Source organism: Callithrix jacchus, chromosome 18 (genome assembly GCF_049354715.1).
Source record: "Callithrix jacchus isolate 240 chromosome 18, calJac240_pri, whole genome shotgun sequence".
Classification (NCBI taxonomy): domain Eukaryota; kingdom Metazoa; phylum Chordata; class Mammalia; order Primates; family Cebidae; genus Callithrix; species Callithrix jacchus.
Genome location: NC_133519.1, coordinates 5730430 through 5750135, shown reverse-complemented (window position 1 = coordinate 5750135; position 19706 = coordinate 5730430). Strand labels below are relative to the sequence as shown.

The 19706-nt window shown below is 40.9% G+C and overlaps 2 long non-coding RNA genes across 3 annotated transcripts in view; one reads left to right on the top strand and one right to left on the bottom strand.

The window, feature by feature from the left end:
- LOC128931288 (uncharacterized) overlaps positions 1-19706 on the bottom strand; it is a 685153-nt gene that overhangs the window by 75406 nt on the left and 590041 nt on the right. The gene's annotated exons all lie outside the window — the stretch shown is intronic.
- LOC128930964 (uncharacterized) lies at positions 34-18376 on the top strand. Its single transcript, XR_013529171.1, has 3 exons — positions 34-237; positions 2068-2182; positions 17708-18376. It is a non-coding gene; the product is annotated as an uncharacterized LOC128930964 (long non-coding RNA).

Sequence of the window (19706 nt, the reverse complement as noted above, 5' to 3'; positions counted from 1 at the left end):
TTCTTTTATCACCGCAGCCGGAAGCCGAGCGGCAGAGTGGGCGGTCTGGCTTTCGGGCCGGCGGCGGACTGCTTGGCTGTGTGGCCGCGCGCTGGCGCTGCAGGGAGGGATGCTGTGCCCCTGGGAGAGCCCGTCGCGGGAGCGCAAGGAGCTGGACAGACTCTGGAGCTTCCACGCTGACTTCTCGGACGACCGGCGCCAGGGCTTCCAGGAGCAGTGGTAGCGGCTGCTGCTGCGGTACTCAGGGCAGGGCCGGGAGGCACGCGGAAGCCCATCGTAGGGACTGGGAGAGTCCAGGCCGCCTCGCAGGCTCCTTTCCCTGGGCGCCCGGGGGTTGGGGGCCCAGGGGAGGTTAAAGATGAATGGGCTTGGCTGGTCAACATGGTGAAACCCCGTCTCTACTAAAAATACAAAAAATTAGCTGGGCATGGTGGCGCGTGCCTGTGGTCCCAGCTACTCGGGAGGCTGAGGCAGGAGAATTGCCTGAACCCGGGAGGCGGAGGTTGCGGTGAGCCGAGATCGCGCCATTGCACTCCAGCCAGGGTAACAAGAGCGAAACTCCCTCTCAAAAAAAAAAAAAAAAAAAAAAAAAAAGATTAATGGGCTTGGGAGCGTGGGGTTGGGGGAGTGGGGCCGGGAGGGGACCCAGGAGGACCGCGGAAGAGGAGGCAGGAGGAGGAGGAAGCACCCCTGCCGAGCTCCCTCCCGAGGTGAAGGCTGAGCCCGGGCAGTGTCCTTTTTTTTTTTTTTAATGTTTATTATTAATTTTTAAAACATTTTTTGAGACCGGGCTTGGCCCTGTTGCCCAGGCTGGAGCGCAGTGGCGCAGTCCTAACTTCTGACCTCAAGGGAGCCTTCTGCCGCAAGTTAGTAGGGCCTCCACACCTTGCTAATTTAAAAAAAAACTTTTTTTTTTTTGAGTCGGTCGGAGTTTCGCTCTTGTTACCCAGGCTGGAGTACAATGGCGCGATCTAGGCTCACCGCAACCTCCACCTCCTGGGTTGAGGCAATTCTCCTGTGTCAGCCTCCCGAGTAGCTGGGATTACAGGCACGTGTCACTATGCCCAGCTAATTTTTTGTATTTTTAGTAGAGATGGGGTTTCACCATGTTGACCAGGTTGGTCTCAAACTATTGCCCTCAAGTGATCTGCCCACTTCAAGCTCCCAAACTGCTGGGATTACAGGCTTGAGCCCCTGCCCCGGCCTTTTTGTGTGTGTGTGTGTGTGTGTGTGTGTGTGTGTGTCTGTGTGATAAGTGTCTCGCCAGGCTGGAGTGCAGTGGCATGATCTCGGCTCACTGCAACCTTCACCTCCTGGGTTCCAGTGATTCTCCTGGTTCAGCCTCCCAAGGAGCTGGAATTACAGGTGCACTCCACCACACCTGGGTAGTATTTTTGTATTTTGATTAGAGACGGGGTTTCACCTTGGTGGCCAAGATGGTCTGGATCTCCTGACCTCATGATCCGCCCACCGTGGCCTCCCAAAGTGCTGGGATTACAGGAGTGAGCCACCACACCCAGCCAAAGCTGGTTTATTTAAAACAACAACAATAACAAAAAACAGGCTAGGTGCACATTTGTAATTCCACCACTTTTGGAGGCCAAGGCAGGAAGATTGCTTGAGCCCAGGTGTTTTAGAGCAGCATGGGCAACATGGCAAGACCCCATCTTTACTCAAAATGAAAATTTAGGTCAGGCACAGTGGCTCACACTTCTAATCGAGAACTGTGGGAGGCCAAGGCAGGTGGATCACGAGGTCAAGAGAGCGAGACCACCCTGGCCAACGTGGTGAAATCCCATCTCTAATAAAAATAGAAAAATGAGCTGGCCATGGTGCCAGCTACTCAGGAGGCTGAAGCAGGAGAATCACTAGAACCTGAGAGGTGGGGACTGCAGTGAGCCGAGATCTCACCACTGTACTCCAGCCTGGCAACAGAACAGACTCTGGAAAAAAAAGGAAAATTTAGCCAGCTCCTCACAACCACCTAACCTCCTCTGTCTCCCTGTATGGTCAGGCTGTGTGAGTACCGGAGAGGCTTGGTGACTGGGAATCTTTTCTTTCTCCTAGCTGAGTTCCTGTTCTGGGCTTCATTCTGCATGACCCATCTCAGCAGGAGGGCCAGGGACCTCATCCTCTATGGCACCAAGGAATTCAGCTTCCTGCAGCTCTCAGATGCCTACAGGTAAGTTCCAAGCCGCCACCACCACCTGCTCTTCCCAGCCTCTGTATACCCTATCCCCCTTGGGCATGGCATTTTTCCTCCTCACCCCACCCCTCTGCCAGACCTTACCAGTGAGCTGCTGGACCAGCCAAGGGCCCAGCCCCTTAAGTGCAGTTCTCCTGCCTCAGCAGCCCAAGTAGCTTGTCTGAGACCACTACCACAACCGGCTAATTTTTGTACTTTTAGTAGGGATGGGGTTTCTCCATGTTGACCAGGTTGGTCTCTAACTCCTGACCTCAAGTGATGTGCCTACTTCAACCTCCCAGACTGCTGGGATTACAGGCTTGAGCCCCTGCCCCGGCCTTTTTTTTTTTTTTGTGATAAGTCTTTGGCCAGGCTGGAGTGCAGTGGCATGATTTCAGCTCACTGCAACCTTCACCTCCTGGATTCAAGTGATTCTCCTGGCTCAGCCTCCCAAGTAGCTGGGATTACAGGTGCACACCACCGCACCCAGGAAGTATTTTTGTATTTTGATTAGAGACGGGGTTTCACCTTGGTGGCCAAGATGGTCTGAATCTTCTGACCTCATCATCCACCCACCTTGGCCTCCCAAAGTGCTGGGATTACAAGAGTGAGCCACCACACCCAGCCAAAGCTGGTTTACTTAAAACAACAACAATACAAAACCGGCTAGGTGCAGTGGCTCACATTTGTAATTCGAGTGCCTTGGGAGGCCAAGGCAGGAAGATTGCTTGAGCCCAGGTGTTTTAGAGCAGCATGTGGAACATGTATGCCATCACAGCTCACTGCAGCCTTGACCTCCCACACTGCAGCTATTTGATTTAAAGTGAGAGACATGCAATTCTTCCTTTTACTCAAACACTTAGAAGCCATTGGAAGGTAATTAATTGGCCTAATTTCAATATTGTTGTATCTTAAAGAATAGAGAGGCCCAAAGAGAGGGAGGGACATGGAGAGGGGGGAAGATTCAGTAGATGGAGCAGTCAGAACACACTCAGTTGACCTTCCAGGCACAAGCAATCCTCCCACCTCAGCCTCCTAAGTAGCTGGTAGCATCTGCAATCACACTATTTTTTTTTAGTAGAGATGGGTGTCTCATTGTGTTGCCCAGGTTTGCACTGAATAATTCTGTTGGCAGCATTTTAAGTTTTTCTTTAATACTGTATCTGTTATGGTGATCTGTGATCACTGACCTTTGATGTTACTACTGTAATGGTTTTGGGATTCTGTCAAGCCCACTTACATAGGATGTTTAACTTAATTGATAAGTGTTCAGTGTGTTCTGACTGCTCCACTTACTGTTTCCCCATCTCTCTCCCTCTCTTTGGGCCTTTCCATTGTTTCAAATACAACAATATTGGTATTAGGCCAATTAATTACCCTACAATGTGTCTAAGTGTTTGAGTAAAAGGAAGAGTTGCATGTCTCTCACTTTAAATCAAAAGCTAGAAATGATTAAGCTTAGTGAGGGAGCCATGTCAAGAGCCATGATGGGCTGTAACCTAGTTCTCTTGTGCCAAACAGTTAGCCAAGTTGTGAAAGTTTTTGAAGAAAGTTAAATGTGCTACTCCAGTGAACTTGCAAATGATAAAATGAAACAGGCCAGGCTCAGTGACTCACACCTGTAATCCCAGCATTTTGGGAGGCTGAGGCAGGAAGATGAGACCAGCCTGGCCAACATGTTGAAATCCCATCTCTACTAAAAATACAGAATTAACCAAGCTTGGTGGTGCATGTCTGTAGTCCCAGCTACTCAGGAGGCTGAGGCAGGAGAATAGCTTGAACCGCAGAGTTGGAGGTAGCAATGAGCTGAAATCGTGCCACTGCATTCCAGCCTAGGTTAAAGAGTTAGACTCTATCTTAAAAAAAGAACAAAAAAGGGAAAATGAAACAGCCTTACTGCTGATATGGAGAAAGTTGCAGTGGTCTGGATAGGCAATCAAACCAGCTACAACAGTCCCTTAAGCCAAAGCCTAATCCAGAGCAAGGCCCTAGCTCTCTTCAGTTCTGTGAAGACTGAGGGAGGTAAGGAAGTTGCAGAAGAAAAGTTGGAAGGTAGCAGAGGTTAGTTGAGGATGTTTCAGGAAAGAAGCCATTTCCATAATATAAGAATGCAAAAAGAGGCCACAAGTGCTGATGGAGAAGCTGCAGCAAGTTATCCAGAAGATCCAGCTAACATCACTGTTGAAAGTGGCTACACTAACAACAGTTTCAATGTAGATGAAACAACCTATTGGAGGAAGATGCCATCTAGGAGTTTTAATAGCCAGGAAGGAGAATTCAAAACTTCATAGGACTGACTGACTAATGCAACTTGTGACTTTAAGTTGAAGCCAACGTTCATTTACCATTCCGAAAATCCTAGGGCCCCTGAGAATTATGCTAAATCTCTTCAGCCTGTGCTCAATAAATGGAAGAACAAAGGTTGGATGACAGCACATCTGTTTACAGCATGGCTTACTGACAATTTTAAGCCCACTGTTAAGACCTACTGCTGAGGATCCAAGATGACTGAATAGGAACAGCTCCAGAATGCAGGTCCCAGCAAGAACAATGCAGAGGGTGAGTGCCCACCACATTTCTGAAGAAATTTTCATTGCCCACAGACCAGGAGATTCCTGGGCAAAAAGCACCACAAGTTTTCAGCACGGTGGTGTCAGTTGGTGCTGGGTTGGCACACAGAAACTCAAAAAAGTCTGGGTGGCCGTTTCAACTGGTGCCTGATGGTTTCTGTAACTCTATAGTACGTTTAAAGTCTGGTAATGTGATTCCTCCAGTTTTGTTCTTCTTCCTTAGGATAACTTTGGTTATTCTGGGTCTTTTGTGGTTTCATATACATTTCAGCATTGTTTTTTTCTATTTCAGTGAAGAATGTTACTGGTATTTTGATAGGGATTGCACTGAATCTGTAGATTGCTTTAGGTAGTATGTGTTAACAATATTGATTTTTCCATTCACAAACATGGAATATCTTTCCATTTTTTTGTGTCATCTTCAATTTCTTTCATTAGTGGTTTATATTTTTCATTGTAGATATATTTCACTTCTTTGGTTAAGTTAATTTTGAGGTACTTTATTGGTGGCTACTGAAAATAGGATTACTTTCTTGATTTCTTTTTCAGATTGTTTGCTGTTGGCATATAGAAATGCTTCTGATTTTTGTATGTTGATTTTGTATCCTGCAACTTTACTGAATTTATTGATAAGTTCTATTAGTTTTCTGGCAAAGTCTAGGTTATTCCCAGTATAAGATCATGTTATTTGCAAACAAGGATACTTTGGCTTTATCCTTTCCAACTTGGATGCCCTTTATTCATTTCTCTTCTGTGACTGCTCCAGCTGGATCTTCCAGTACCATGTTGAATAACAGTGGTGAAAGATAAGCAGCCTTGTCATGTTCCAGAATCTTAAAGGAAAGGCTTTCAGTTTTTCCCCATTCAGTATGATGCTAGCTGTGGATTTGTTGTATATGGCTTTTATTTTGTTTGAAGTGTGTTTATTCTATATCCAGTTCTTGAGGGTTTTTATTATGAACGGATGTTGAACTTTATCAAATGTTGTTTGTCAGCATCGATTTAAATGATTATATGGTTTTTGTCCTTCGTTCTGTTGACATGTGTTTCACACTATGATTTGTATATATTGAGCCATCCTTACATCTCTGGGTTAAATTCAGTCATTATTTTATGTCGCTGGTTTTTGTGTTTTATCACTCAGGTTTTGGGGGAGATTTTTTTCCTTCTTAAAGATGGATTTAGTAGGGGGAAGTTTTACATGCCTGAAGACCTTTTATTATTTATGAATACTCTGTGAGGTTCCCTACAGAGAACGTTCTTGTTACCAGAGGCTTTTATTGATTAGATGTCCAGATAAAGGAATTCCAGAGTCACCAAGGAATGTAGCAAGAGTAAACTCTCATCTGTGTGACCCCCTCGGAAAGCAATTAGAAAAATTAGTGTTCTGGCTTTTCTTTTTAAGAGATAATTTAGTATGGTAAAAGAAGAGAAAGGAAAAATATATGTGACTCAGACTAAATGGAGAGAAACAAATTAAGCTTTCATTTTTCTTTCAGGAGCAAAAGTGCATGTAGAAATGACTGAAATGTCTGCTTGTTTTTCTGTTTGTTTTTCAAGGGCTTTGAGGGCATGCTAGTGAGTGTCTAGTTATTTGGAGACATTGTGGCATCATCATCATTATTCCTTTTTGATAACTAAATGAAAGTGCTGTCCTTGGAAATACCATTTAACAGTAAAGAAATTTTCTCCTAAGATAGGCCTTGAAGGTACACTGTCAAAAACCTCTCAGCCCAGCAAGGCTGTGTTCTGAACTCTTTCTCTACTGTTGGCTCAATATTGTTTCAATAATCAGCTACTTTAAAAAATCAATCATGGCTGCTTATCTTATATAGTATATTATATAGAGACAAAAGGATATAGAGATGAAAATTGGAAATGGCCACCTATTAATAACTGAATTTTTTTAGGTTGGCATTTACTGTGGGATCTTCTGTGTTTGTTTGTTTGTTTTGTCAATTACTTCTATACTGCAACAGGGATGTTCAAAATTCAGATTGCTGGAGAAAATTTCATGGAGGCGTTTCCTGTTAATCTTTGTAGAAATTATCATGGTGAATTCCAATTGTACCATGTAAGTATTTTTCCCTTTGTTAAATATATTCAGGTTGAAATACGGAAACTACATACTATAATTTGAAAGAAATGTAATTCCTCCATCTCAGGTGCCTGCAAATATGGTAATCATTAGGAAAGTATATAGAATGGTTGTCTTAACTGTGAGCATTATTGTTAATATTTTTGAATTTTAGACCTGGGAGGTGCCTTTGACATTATTCAAATTCTTCTGTTACATAAAGAAAAAGTCTGAGGCCAAGAGCAACTGAAGGTTTTCCCTGGATCATCTAAGTGTAGTGAGAAGCACAGCAGGGACCAGACCAGGCTGCCGTGGTCTCTGACTTTGTCCCCTTGCTAATGTGATTTCATCAGCTTTCAGTACCATGTTGCAGTTCACGAAGCCACATTTGTCAGCACTTGTATGGTAGCTGGGTTTCTAGAAAGAGTGATATCTTTGTCATTAGTTTAGTGGTATGCAGGGACAGGAGAGCTGAGGGAAGGCTTATGAACCCTCTGCTTTGAACCAGTATCAGAGTTGGGAGGGCACTAGTTACTGTCCTCAAGGGCCTTGCACTGTCATTAGCAAAAGAGGGCACAAACATCTAGACAATGGCCAAATGGAGCCCTCAGGCAATACATGCTTTTATAGGCACTAGCAAGAGGGAGAGGTCACTTCCAGATGGTGTTTCACATGAATGTGGACTTGGTGAATCTCCATAAAGTGAGCTGCTTCCAGCAGGATTGATTGCAGAGTTTGTTATCAGGTCTTTTCTTGTGGTCATGTGGTCGGGTAGTCAGTAGGGCAGGGAGTGTCAGTCAGTGTCTTTCTTCTGTTCATAGGCAGCCAATAGAGCAAGGAGGGTCAGTCAATGGCATTCTTCCGGTCATGCGGTTGGATAGCAGGTAGAGCAGAGAGGGTCAGTCAGTTCCTCCATCCTGCGGTCAGGTAGTGGGTAGGGCAGGGTAGGTTAGGTAGTGGTAGGTCAGGTAGTGGGTAGGGTAGGGCTCGTGTCAGGTCTGCAAGTTCCTGGGGGATGTGCAGGTTGAATGCAAATTCCTAATGGAAAAGAGCCAGGAGATGGACTTCAGGGCTAGGCACAGGCCTGGCTTTATTTCCACACTGGAGTAAGACACTTTGGTTCTTCTCCCAGTCTCCCACCTGGTCAGCTTCCTGTTTTGAGTTTGAGCCCTGTCCCTGACCCTCCCTCTAATAAGAGGGATTGGCCTGTTTTTGGAAGTTGGGTTGAACCCCATCTCCTGATCATATGTATTTCCATGTCCAAGAGCTTAAAAGAGACTTAATTATTACATGCAATATAGGTATGTCTTCCCCTTTAGGAAACAAATACTGTTTTCCTGGGATGAGATGACAAGTCTTGGCTAACACTGACCTAACATGTCTTCCACAGTGTCTTGGGACAAGGTGCACATTCCTGGTGTGCTGCAATGCTTGGGAGTGATGTACTTTGTGGTTGCTGTGTTGGAGTTCCTCTTTGCTAAACCTGTGCCTGAATATTGTGCTTCGATGAGAAATTTTTTAATTAAAAAAAAATTATTGTGTGGTGATACGGTCTCACTGTTTCCCCAGACCAGCCTCTTAACTCCTGGCTTCAAGCGATTCTCCTCTTTTGGCCACCCAAAGCACTGGGATTACAGGTGTGAACCACCATGCCTGGCCAGGAATTGTGTTATTGTTTTTGCTGTTTATTGTTGTTGTTGTTACTGTTGAGACAGGAACTTGCATTGTTTCCCATTCTGAGGTGCAGTGATATGATCTAGGTTCCCTGCAGCTTTGATATCCCAGGCTCCTTCCTCCTCAGCCTCCTGATTAGCTGAGACTATAGGAGAGCACCACCATGCCTGGCTAATTTTATTTATTTTTTTGTAGAGACAAGGTCTCACCATGTTGGGTAGGCCGGTCTCAAACTCCTGGATTCAGGTGATCCTCCTGCCTTGGCCTCTAAAATTGCTGGGATTACAGGTGTGAGCCATCATGGCCTGCCAAAACTGTGTGTTTTTTAAAAAGAAGAACAAAGGGGGATATGGTTTATAGAACTTTTAAAATTTCTGCATTCAATACTGCACTTCTGCTAATCAAATACTTACTGATTTCCACTTCCATCTAGTTTTTAAAGCTTTATATCAACTTTTAAAATTATGTTAAAATACACACGACATCTATCCTGTTAGCAAATTTGTCAGCACACAGTAATCGCATGCATTATTTTTTCCTATTTTTATTAACAATACATATCAATTATACATATTTATGAGGCTCAGGGTGATATTTTGATCCTGTGTATTATACAACATGTAACGACCAAATAATGGTGATTAGTATATCCATCACCTCAGTTATCATTTCTTTGTGTCGGGAACATGCAAAGTCCTCTCTGCTACTTTCAAATGTGTTCTTTTTTATTTGTTTTTTGGAGACATGGTCTCACTGTGTCACTCAGGCTGGAGTGCAAGTAGCATGATCTCAGCTCACTGTTGCCTTGACCTTCCATTCTCAAGCGATTCTCACACCTCAGTCTCCTAAGTAACTGGGACTATAGGTGTGCACTACCATGCTCGGCTAATTTTTATATTTATTGTAGAGTGGAGGTTTCACCATGCTGCCCAGGCTGGTCTTATACTCCTGGGCTCAAGTGACCCACTTGCCTCAGCCTCCCAAAGTGCTGGGATTACTGACATAAGCCACCATGTCTGGCCCCATTTTCGATGGTATTAAATAACACCAACAGCATCCACTTCACAGGTTCAGTCTCAAGGGGCATTATTAACTTTTCAATTTCCTTATGACATTTTGGTCTCTATTCATATGCTGTAAAGTTCAGTAAATTTTCGTTTTGAGGATGATCCTCAGGTAGGACATGGGAGAATGACAGTATTGTGCTTGACTATTTCTATTACTTCTTTATTAGAGGCATGTCAGAGTCCTATCTCTTTTGTGATTACTTCCTGTCTTACTATAAATTGCTGGGCGGAGTTGACCCGGGTGACAGTTACTTCTCACCACCACCTGCCATTATTGGCAAAAATTCCAATAGAAATGTTTAAATTCTTCCATTTGGGGTCTTATTCAACAATGCTATGTTGTTGTCTAGCTTCTTTCTTGATATGTAACTGGCAGGTTCATCACTGAATCCCACATTCTCTAGGTGCTTCCTGTAATGCTAGATATTTTGGGGGCATTTTAATCGTTGTTACTTTTCCCCCTCTGCCATTGTTGTCAGTGGATTGTGTCCTCTGGCTGTGAATTTCCTTAAGGTGAAGAAGAGGTGAGATATGTATGAATGGGCATGGACTTGGTCAGCCATGGATACCAAAGCTGCCCTTTTCAGCCCTTCTGAGGGACTTGAGGGTCTGCGGAGGCACATCCAGGGCCATCAACATAGGGTGAGGGGTTCAGTGGGACACTAAGAATAGGTGGGCTGCATCCTTTCTTCCTTCAACCACACAGATCCAAAAGTTTGTATTTAATTTTTACACTTGAACATTTATTTTTAATTTTCAAATTATAGGTATTGATATGTAATTCACATACCATAAAACTTGCATGTTGAGAGCATACAATTCAATGATATTTTCTATATTCAGAGTTGTGCAGCCATCACCACTCTGTAATTCAGGAAGATTTTCCTTACCCCATGAAGAATCCTGCACTCACTGCCAGCCACTTCCCATACGTCACAACTGCCCCTGCCCCAGGCAACCCTAGTCTGCTTTCTGTCTCTGTATATGTACCTGCTTTAAACAGTCCCTATATATGAAGTTATATAATATGTGGTCTTTTGTTTCTGGCTGCTTCCACTTAGCACATTTTTTGAGGTTCAAAAATGTGTCAGCCATGTTATTGCATGTGTCAGCATTTCATTTCAAAATTGCTGAATAAGATTCTGTTTTATGGATACACCACAGTTTATTCATCTTTTCCTTTTCCTTTTTTTTCTTTTCTTTTTTTTTGAGACAGAATCTTGATTTATTTCTGGTATCTTCTAATGTGTTTCTTTTTATAGTTTTCAATTTGATGCATCTGGGCATTACAATAAAGGTATGTGACTTATAACAATCTACTGATACATTTGTTTCCTAATGTTACTATAGCAAATTGCCACAAACTTGGTGGCTTAAAACAACAGAGATTTCTACTCTCTCAGTTCTGGAAACCAATTTCTGCTCTCCGAGTTCTGGAAGTCAAAGTCAGCATCAAGTTGTGGGCAGGGTTAGACTCACTTCAAAGGCTTTGGGAAATAATTCTTTGCTTCCCTCTTCTGGCCTAGGGCAGCTACTAGCATTTCTTGCCTTGTGGCCACATCAGTCTACTCTCTGCAGTAAGAGTCACATGGCCATCTTCTCCTCTGTCTGAAATCTCTCCTGCCTCTCTTGTGTATGGATATTAGTGATGGCATTTCAGGCCTACCTAGATAATTCAGGACAATCTCCCACATTTAGATCTTTAATCACATTTGCAAAATCTTTGCTCTAAAAAGTAAGATTTGCAGATTGAAGGAATGAAGGTGAGGACATGAGTGAGGCCACTGTTCATTCCACTACAACTAATATCAATATTTGCCACTTAGAATGAAGTGTGGAAACTTTACTTGTATTTAAGACCCTTTTCCCCTTCAACTTTTAATGATTATTGGCTGAAGTACCAGAATGTGTTCTAATTGTTGTTTTAATCCTTTAGTAAGATTTCCAGAACTCATGGTGAACAAAATAGTCCATTTTATATTTCCATATTTCTGCTCCATCCTTTCATCCTTCTTCTGCCTGCTCTATGCTTACTTTTGTTATTTCTCTTTTTTTGAAGAATGTCCTTGAGCCAACCATTAAGGGTAGGTCTACCATCCACTCTTAATTTGTAACAACAAATTATTTGCCTGATAATATTTTTTAAGTTCCATTTATTTGTGAAAGATAGATTCACCAAACATAGAATTTGTGGGTGAAAGTTCTTCCTTCTGGCCTCCAATATCCCAAATGGGAAAATCATGGTCATTCAACTAGGCATTTCTCTGTCGGTTCCAGAATTGTCTTTTGTTTCTTTTTGGCTGTTTTTTTAAAATTCCTGTCTTCAGTTTTTAAAAGTTTGATTAGATGTGTCTTGAAATTGACTTTTTTGGGCTTATTTCTGAGAGGTTAACTTAGATTGTTTTGATCTATAAATTCATGAGTTTGCCATATTTGGGAAGTTTTTAGCAATTACTTTTTAAAGAAATTTCAACACCATCATCTAGCTTGTCCTTCTGGAATTCTAATGACACAAAATTTAGACCCTTCTATTTTGTCCCACAGGCCTCTGAAGCTTTGTTCATTATACGCCTTTTAGTCTATTTTCTCTCTCTTGTTCAGTGTAGGTGAATTCTATTGATCTGAAGTTCAATTATTCTATTATTGCTCATTTCAATTCTAATATTAAGCAAATCTGGCAACATTTGGTTTTCACTTCTATTGTATTTTTAGTTCCATAATTTCATTTTAGTTCTTTTTTTAGAACTTTTTTATTTGCTGAGATTTATAGTTGTGTTTTAATTTGATTGCTGAAAATTTGTAAATGATCACTGAAGCATTTTAGAAAGATGTCTGCTTTAAAATCCTTTTCAGATGGGTCCAACATCTGAACCATTTCAGTTGAGGTCAGTTGTCTTTCCTTTTTCAAGCCATAATTTTCTTGGCTCTTCGTGTGATGTGTGATGATTTACCTGGCCCTTTGGTAAATGCTAGGTGTTATTTACATCCTTAATCTTAGTGAGCAAGCCTCAGCCTATTGTGGACTATGGAGGAGGTCTCAATGATAGTTTGATTATTGGAGACTTTAAGGTTTTGCTTTGATCTGCTGAGTGGATTTAGTGCCAAAGGAGGTTCCCAATGCTCTCTGCTGATGCTGGCTGAGAGTTCAGAAAGATTTCCCAGGCTTCAGGTGCATGGGGTGGGCTAGGGGAGAAACTGGTGAGGTGGGGTTGGAGGGACTGCTGTTCCCAAAGTCCCCTCACCTATTACATTCCCTCTGCCTCTGTGTCTGGGTTGGGAGGAGACTCTCCATCTCAGATCTTCAGGGACAAAGCCTTCCTGGATCAGGTCACTGATGTAGCTGCATCGCTCTTGCAGGGTCTGCCTTCTTAGCTACTTTTCCTTTGAAAAGGCAGCCCTAGGCCCACAAGAAATGTGAAGACTTCCCTGGTTGCTTATTGTTGGTGTGGCTCCTGTAGCCATTCCTTTTGCTGGCAGTGCAGCCTGCCTGGTAGTCAGAAGAGTGCCAGTTTCATCTGGAGAAGGAACAGGGTTTCCTGGGGGCCGTCTATTGCTTAGTTGGGGGTGGCAAAAAGCAGATATGAGTGCCCTTCTGCTTGTGGGAGCACACCGTGTGCTGTTTCTCTGGTCCTGGGTCTCGAACCAGCTTGTCTTTCTCCTATCACTTTTTAGCAGTGTCTTCTGGTAGCTTCATGTGTCATTACTAGGCCTGTGATACTTGTGGTTCGCATGGAAGGAGATGGAAAATGATGTCTATGTCATAAGGACTGGCAGTCCATATACTTTTAAATAGTGTGGGTTGCATTCGATAAAGGAAGTCTGTAAGATAAGATCACTTTGGGATTTAGTCAACTTTTATTTTCCCCTTTGATCTGCAAGATCAAGAGATTTGGGTTAGATCTTTTTGATGCAGTTCCCCACATAAACACTTTGTAATTCTGATAATGTTTAGTGAACTTAAAATAGCTATTGCAAATAATTGGTGTAACTCATCATCTGCTATGCCACCTGGCTGCAATGGATTGCAGCACAGTGAATAAAATCTGCCATACTTGAATGACATGTGTGCATGAGTCAAATCAAATAAAATCTAAAGCTTGTTCTACATGCTGATGCCCATGGGGAAATAATAACTTCAGTATATGTATGAATTAACTTCAGTTTTAACATTGTATTTAGTAATATGATTATTCAGTCAAAGCACTCCCTTAATTATTTTTTAGTCGGCTTAATTTACAAATCAGATTCCTTGTCCTTTCTCCCTGTCCTGGCCCTCTGCAGTGGTATAAATTGTGTAAATATGGAATCAGTAACTACCACGTTCCAGGAGTCCGGTTAGGTACTGGGTAGACAGGAAACCTGCAACTCACTTCACCTGCTCTCAGCATCCGCTCAATACTGTATTTGAAGGTATGTGAAAGACATAAGAGTGCAAACATGGTCTTCCAGAGCTGAAATTCCTCTGCTTTGGTTTATCAAACAGCTGAGTTGACTTCTGACGCTTCGCCTAGTTGCTTTTCATCTGCCAATTTATACCGGAGTTTATTTTGTCAGTACCTCTTTGAAACTCATTAACGGTATTTCACTCCATCCTCAGGAATGATTCTGCCCAGGCACCTGAACAGATAGTAGTGCATTTTTACTTATCCTTATTAATCACTGTATCAACCCAATTAAGGCAAGTAGTCAATTAAATCATACGATTAAATAACTGTGTTTTCTACGTGTTCTGAGATATTTATACCATTCATGGACATTAAAGAAACATAAAGACAACAAAGGACTAAAAAGTACTTCAGTGTTAGGCAAGTTTTTATCTTAGCAGCCTTTACTATTCCACTGCCCGATTTACAATTGTAATGAGTATATTAAAGGCTTAGTAAACCCCTTCTTGAGGTACCTATCCATAAAATATACACATCTCGTATTGCAGGTGATACATTGCATTAGTTTTATGTTTTGACAGCTTTGTGACACATGCAATTTTTCTTCAACTATGAACAAATTATTTTAAAGTGATATACAGTAAAATAGAACTTTTTGTGTGTATAGATTTATGACTAGATAGGTGTATAGGTTTGTGTAACTACCACCAAAATCAGAACACAGAACAGTTCCTATACGTCAAAGTACTGTGGTATCTATCCCTTTTTAATGACACCCTCCCCCACCTTAAGCCCTGGATTACTTACTGATTCATTCTTCATTCCTGTAATTTTGTCTTTTTGAGAATGTCACACAAATGGAAGTATTACCTATGTAACTTCTGAGGCTGCAAGTGGAAATGTAAAATGGTACAGCCATTCTGGGAAATAGGTTGACAGTTTCATATGAGGGTAAATATATACCAATCATATGATCAGAAATCTCACCCTAGGTATTTACCCTAGAAAAATCAAATTTAAGCCGGACAAGGTGGCTCATGCCTGTAATCCTAGCACTTTGAGAGGCCAAGGAGGGCAGATTGCCTGAGCTCAGGAGTTTGAGACCAGCCTGGGCAATGCAGTAAAATCCTGTCTCTACTAAAATACAAAAAATTAGCTAGGCGTGGTGGTGTGCACCTGTAGTCCCAGGTATTTGGGAGGCTGAGGCAGGAGAATTGCTTGAACCTGGGAAGCAGATGTTGCAGTGAGCTGAGATCACACAACTGTACTCCAGCCTGGGTTACAGAGACTCCATCTCAAAATAAAAAAACAAGAAAAATCAAAATTATACCACATGAATGTTTATAGTAATTCTATTCATAATTGCCCAAATACAAACATTGTAACTATTCTTCAACAGGAAATTGGAAAAACACATGCATAGTTTTACAAAGGAATTATACTCAGTACTCCCAAAGAACAAATTATTGATATACATAACAGCATTGGAATCTCACTAGGTTATGCTGATGAAAGAGATTACAATCAAGAGTTTTAGCCCTCTGTTTTATTTTATTTTCTCTATTTTTGTTGTGGTGGTGGTTGTCATCTAGTCAAAATCTTGCTATGTTGCCCAGGCTGGTCTTGAACTCTTGAACTCCTAGGCTCAAGTGGTCCTTCCACTTCAGCATCCCAAAGTTCTGGGATTACAGGCATAAATCAGTATGCCCAGCCTTTAACACATGTATTTCATGTAGATTGGGATAGAACTATTGAACCATTTAGCAAGCTCCAAAGGGAGGATTTGTTCAGAAATGAGATTGTTCTTGTCTACACAATAAAATCACAAGCAACCAAAACATCATACATTTACTGTATTGTACAGTTGTAACTAAGCTGTCAAGAATACTGACTCATTTTCATTTGAAAGGGTTTAGTTATACTCTCAACAAGTTTAGATGTACTCACAAAATGCCCTGGTATAAGACAGGAAAAATAAAAAATCAAATATCATTTCCTTCATTTTGAATTAGCCACTTCACATATTTGAAATCAGAGTCATAATCACTGCTGATTTCAGTTCAACATTGATGCTGACTGCAACAAGACATATCAATGCAAGGCAGCAATGCCTTCACTGAAGTTTGTGGAAAAGGTAATAGAATGTTAGAGCCAAAGAGTTCCTTTAAGTTAGTTTAATGCAATTCTCTTGTTTCATAGGGGAGGAAACTGAAATTGAGATAAAATGATTTAGCAAAAATCACAGATGGATTAATGACAGGGCCTATAAGAGAACTTCAAAGGCTAAGCCCTTGGTATGCTGCCCAAGATAACACAAAGATTTAAGGGATTATTTAGAAATATTTCTATAAAATTTAAACATGTAGTTGTATAATTAATATTGATTAATTTACATTTCCCTTTATTGATTTATTCAAAAATATGTATGCTATACACTAGAGACTGGGGATAAAACGGCCAAGAGTCACAAAATTGCATCCAGGAAGCTTAGAATTTGAAAGAAGGTGGATGTTGAAGCAGATGTCTATGAAACTGAGTTACATGAAGGATTCTACAGAAAACCTAGAGGAAAAAAGTCCTAATCTGGCCTCAAGAGGTTAAGAAATGTCTAATGAGAATCCTGAGTCTTCAAAGACTCTTAACTCCTGCCCAGGAAGAATTGACACTCAATCTAGAAATTTGATGGCCTATCAAAACCCTGGAAACTGAGAAATGCCGTAGTTTTGGAGAATGGGGAAGATACATACGGTTGAAGCAGAACAGGCCTGGGAAATGACAGAGTTTTAGACTGAGGGGCTTGGAGGTGAAAAGGCAGGTAGCTACAATATTATGGCTTATTTTTTCAAAAGAAAATTGTATTTTGTTCTATATAAAGGTGGGTGCATCACAAGGTCAAGAGATTGAGACCATGCTGGTCAACATGGTGAAACTGCGTCTCTACTAAAAATACAAAAAATTAACTGGGCATGGTGGTGCATGCCTGTAATCCCAGCTACTCAGGAGGCTGAGGCAGGAGAATTTCCTGAACCCAGGGGGCGGAGGTTGTGGTGAGCCGAGATCGTGCCATTGCACTCCAGCCTGGGTAACAAGAGTGAAACTCCCACTCAAAAAAAAAAATTATTTAGTGTTTCATTAGGATAGCTTTATTTTTAAGTTTAAATCAGAATAATATATACTATAGAGTCAATTTGGGGAAAATTGATCTGTTTTAAACAATGCAATGACTAATTAACTATATGTTATGATGATTGTTTAAGTACAGTAATTCCCCACTTAATATTCTACAAAGGGTCTTTGGAAACTGACTTCAAGCAAAACTCTGTCTAACATAACCAATTTCTCCTTAGGCTAATTGACATAAACAAGAGTCAAGTTCCTATGACATATTTATGCTCACAAAAAGCATCACCAAACTTCAAACACTCCTAATATTAAACATTTAAATAAATATGAGCTAGAAACACATTTCAGAAATATTAATAAAAACAAGATAATTATTTCCCCGATTTTTGGTGGATAGGTGACTCACAGTGGTAGGCGTGGAAGTTGGTTAAATCAAGGAATGAATGTTTGCAAATGGAACATGTTCAGGAGCACCTCCTCCTATGCAAGTCAAAAACAATCACAAATGTGACGGCTCCCTGAGCACCTTCCTATTACATTGTTTATTGTCCTGCATTTGTATGATTATTATATACTTGACAAGTTTTTACTTGACAATTTATATTCATTTATTTTTTTCCAACCAGGTTATCACCTAACAGCAATAAACCTCACATGCACAGCTTTGGGATGTTGGATAAACCTGTGCCCAGGCAGACGTGGGGAACCCAACTCCATGCAGACAGCAGCCCTGCCTGGAATCGATTTTCTTTATCAATGTTAGAAATGACATTGAAGAAAATAATTTTATTTGGGCACCTGATATATTTCATGAAAGCTAGCATCTGTTTTATTTTTCAGCTGCAAATTATTATTTTTAAAGTCCTGTTTCAAACACATAAACAGTTGCAAAGAGTAACAACATTGTTTGCTTCTTCATTTTAAACAAATTATTTCTCAGTGCTAGCAAGCTAAAATTGTCCTGGAAACCTAAAAAAAAAAGAAGAACAAAATTTCTTCAGTTGTAAATGATTATAAAATAACTTTTTCTAAAGTTAAAAATAAACACAATTTTTTTCTTTACGTAATTTTTAAAATGTTAGTTTAAAAATAATTATAAAAAGCTGTGATTACAGTTCTTATAAATATAACCATCACATAGCAGGCTTAAAATAAATTCCAAAATGATTAATAAACGTGAATCTGATTTACATTTGATCGAATTAACAGTGCAGTGTGGCAGTGTGCTTGTTGTTTTATGCGTATTAACAAATTAACATAAGATTAAATTAAAACAAAATTTAGTACAGGACTTAAGAATTTAAATATATCCACTTATAGGTATATCTAAAGTAGCTGACTAGCAGTATGTCTTTTCAATATGTAATAAGTTTCTATATGTTAATTAAGTTTTAATTAAAGTTAAATGTCTAAGAGGGAGGTAATTTCAGAATCAAAACGTAGAGTTAGGAGCCTATTTCAGTGGGGTGAGTGTGAGATAGTCAGTGTTTAACAATGGGTGGGAATGGCAAGACAACACACACGAGATTTTGAAAAGCAGGTATTACATGTTTTGATTGCCTTAAATATTTTTCCTCTTATGAGTAAAATATGCCAAGAACAGGTGAAATAAGGGCTGGGAATGTGCTTGAGAAAAGTGGTGATCACTTAGGACAATAGCAAATGGAAATGGGGAAAATGCACTGACTATAATTCAGGAAAAAAGCATGAGTAGTTTGGGCCTTGAGATCATACATAGGTATCAGTATAGATCAGCAAGTTCTTCACCAGCTTTCTTGTGCACACATATGGGAAGATAGTGGTTGGCTGGATTGATCTCGAGTTGAGGTTTTGTCAGAGATGGGACAGATTGGTAGTAGAACTTTAACACAGTTCAGGGGCTGGTGAGAAAGAATGAGTACTAGCCATGTTGTCCAGTCTGGGTCAAAAAACTGACAAAATTATTAATAGAGGTTATCTAAAATTGGGATAGTTTTTCAGGAAGTGCAAGAATATGATAATTAAGAGATATGGTAGTGTGGTCAGAAAACGGGGTTAGGTGCCTAAGATTTTTATGACAAAGTATAGCAAGGTTCAAGGTATAACCAGTGATATCACACCTTGCACCTTGATGTCATACCTTGCAGTGGAGTGGAGAGAAAAGTTATTGGGTTAAAAGGCTCAACCATGAGTTACTTTACAAGAATTATGAAACTGCCTGCAGGAAGCAGTGACAAGAAGCCAGGAGCTACATGAAGGAAGAGAACTATGATGGACATCAGTAGTCACCTTGCATGGTGGCATGAGTCTCAAAGTCAAAGGGGTGTAACAAGGGAGAAACAAGTAGAAGTAGGGAACACAGATCATAAGGGTGCTGGCAACACCTCTAAGCCTGAAGGGAAAAGGACTCCCTTCCCTTAATTCTACATGACTCAGGTGCCATGTACATACTACCATGTAGGAAACCATGAATGGCTATGCACACAGTCTTCTTTAACTGTATAATAAAACCACACATTTTCTTTTTTCTCTCTTCTTCCACCCAAAGCCATGAATTTGACTTAAGATAGTTTTTCCTTCATAGATATACTTAAAGGATAGTAAACCAAAGAAGGAAAGAAAGAAGCAGAAACTAAGCTGTAGAAA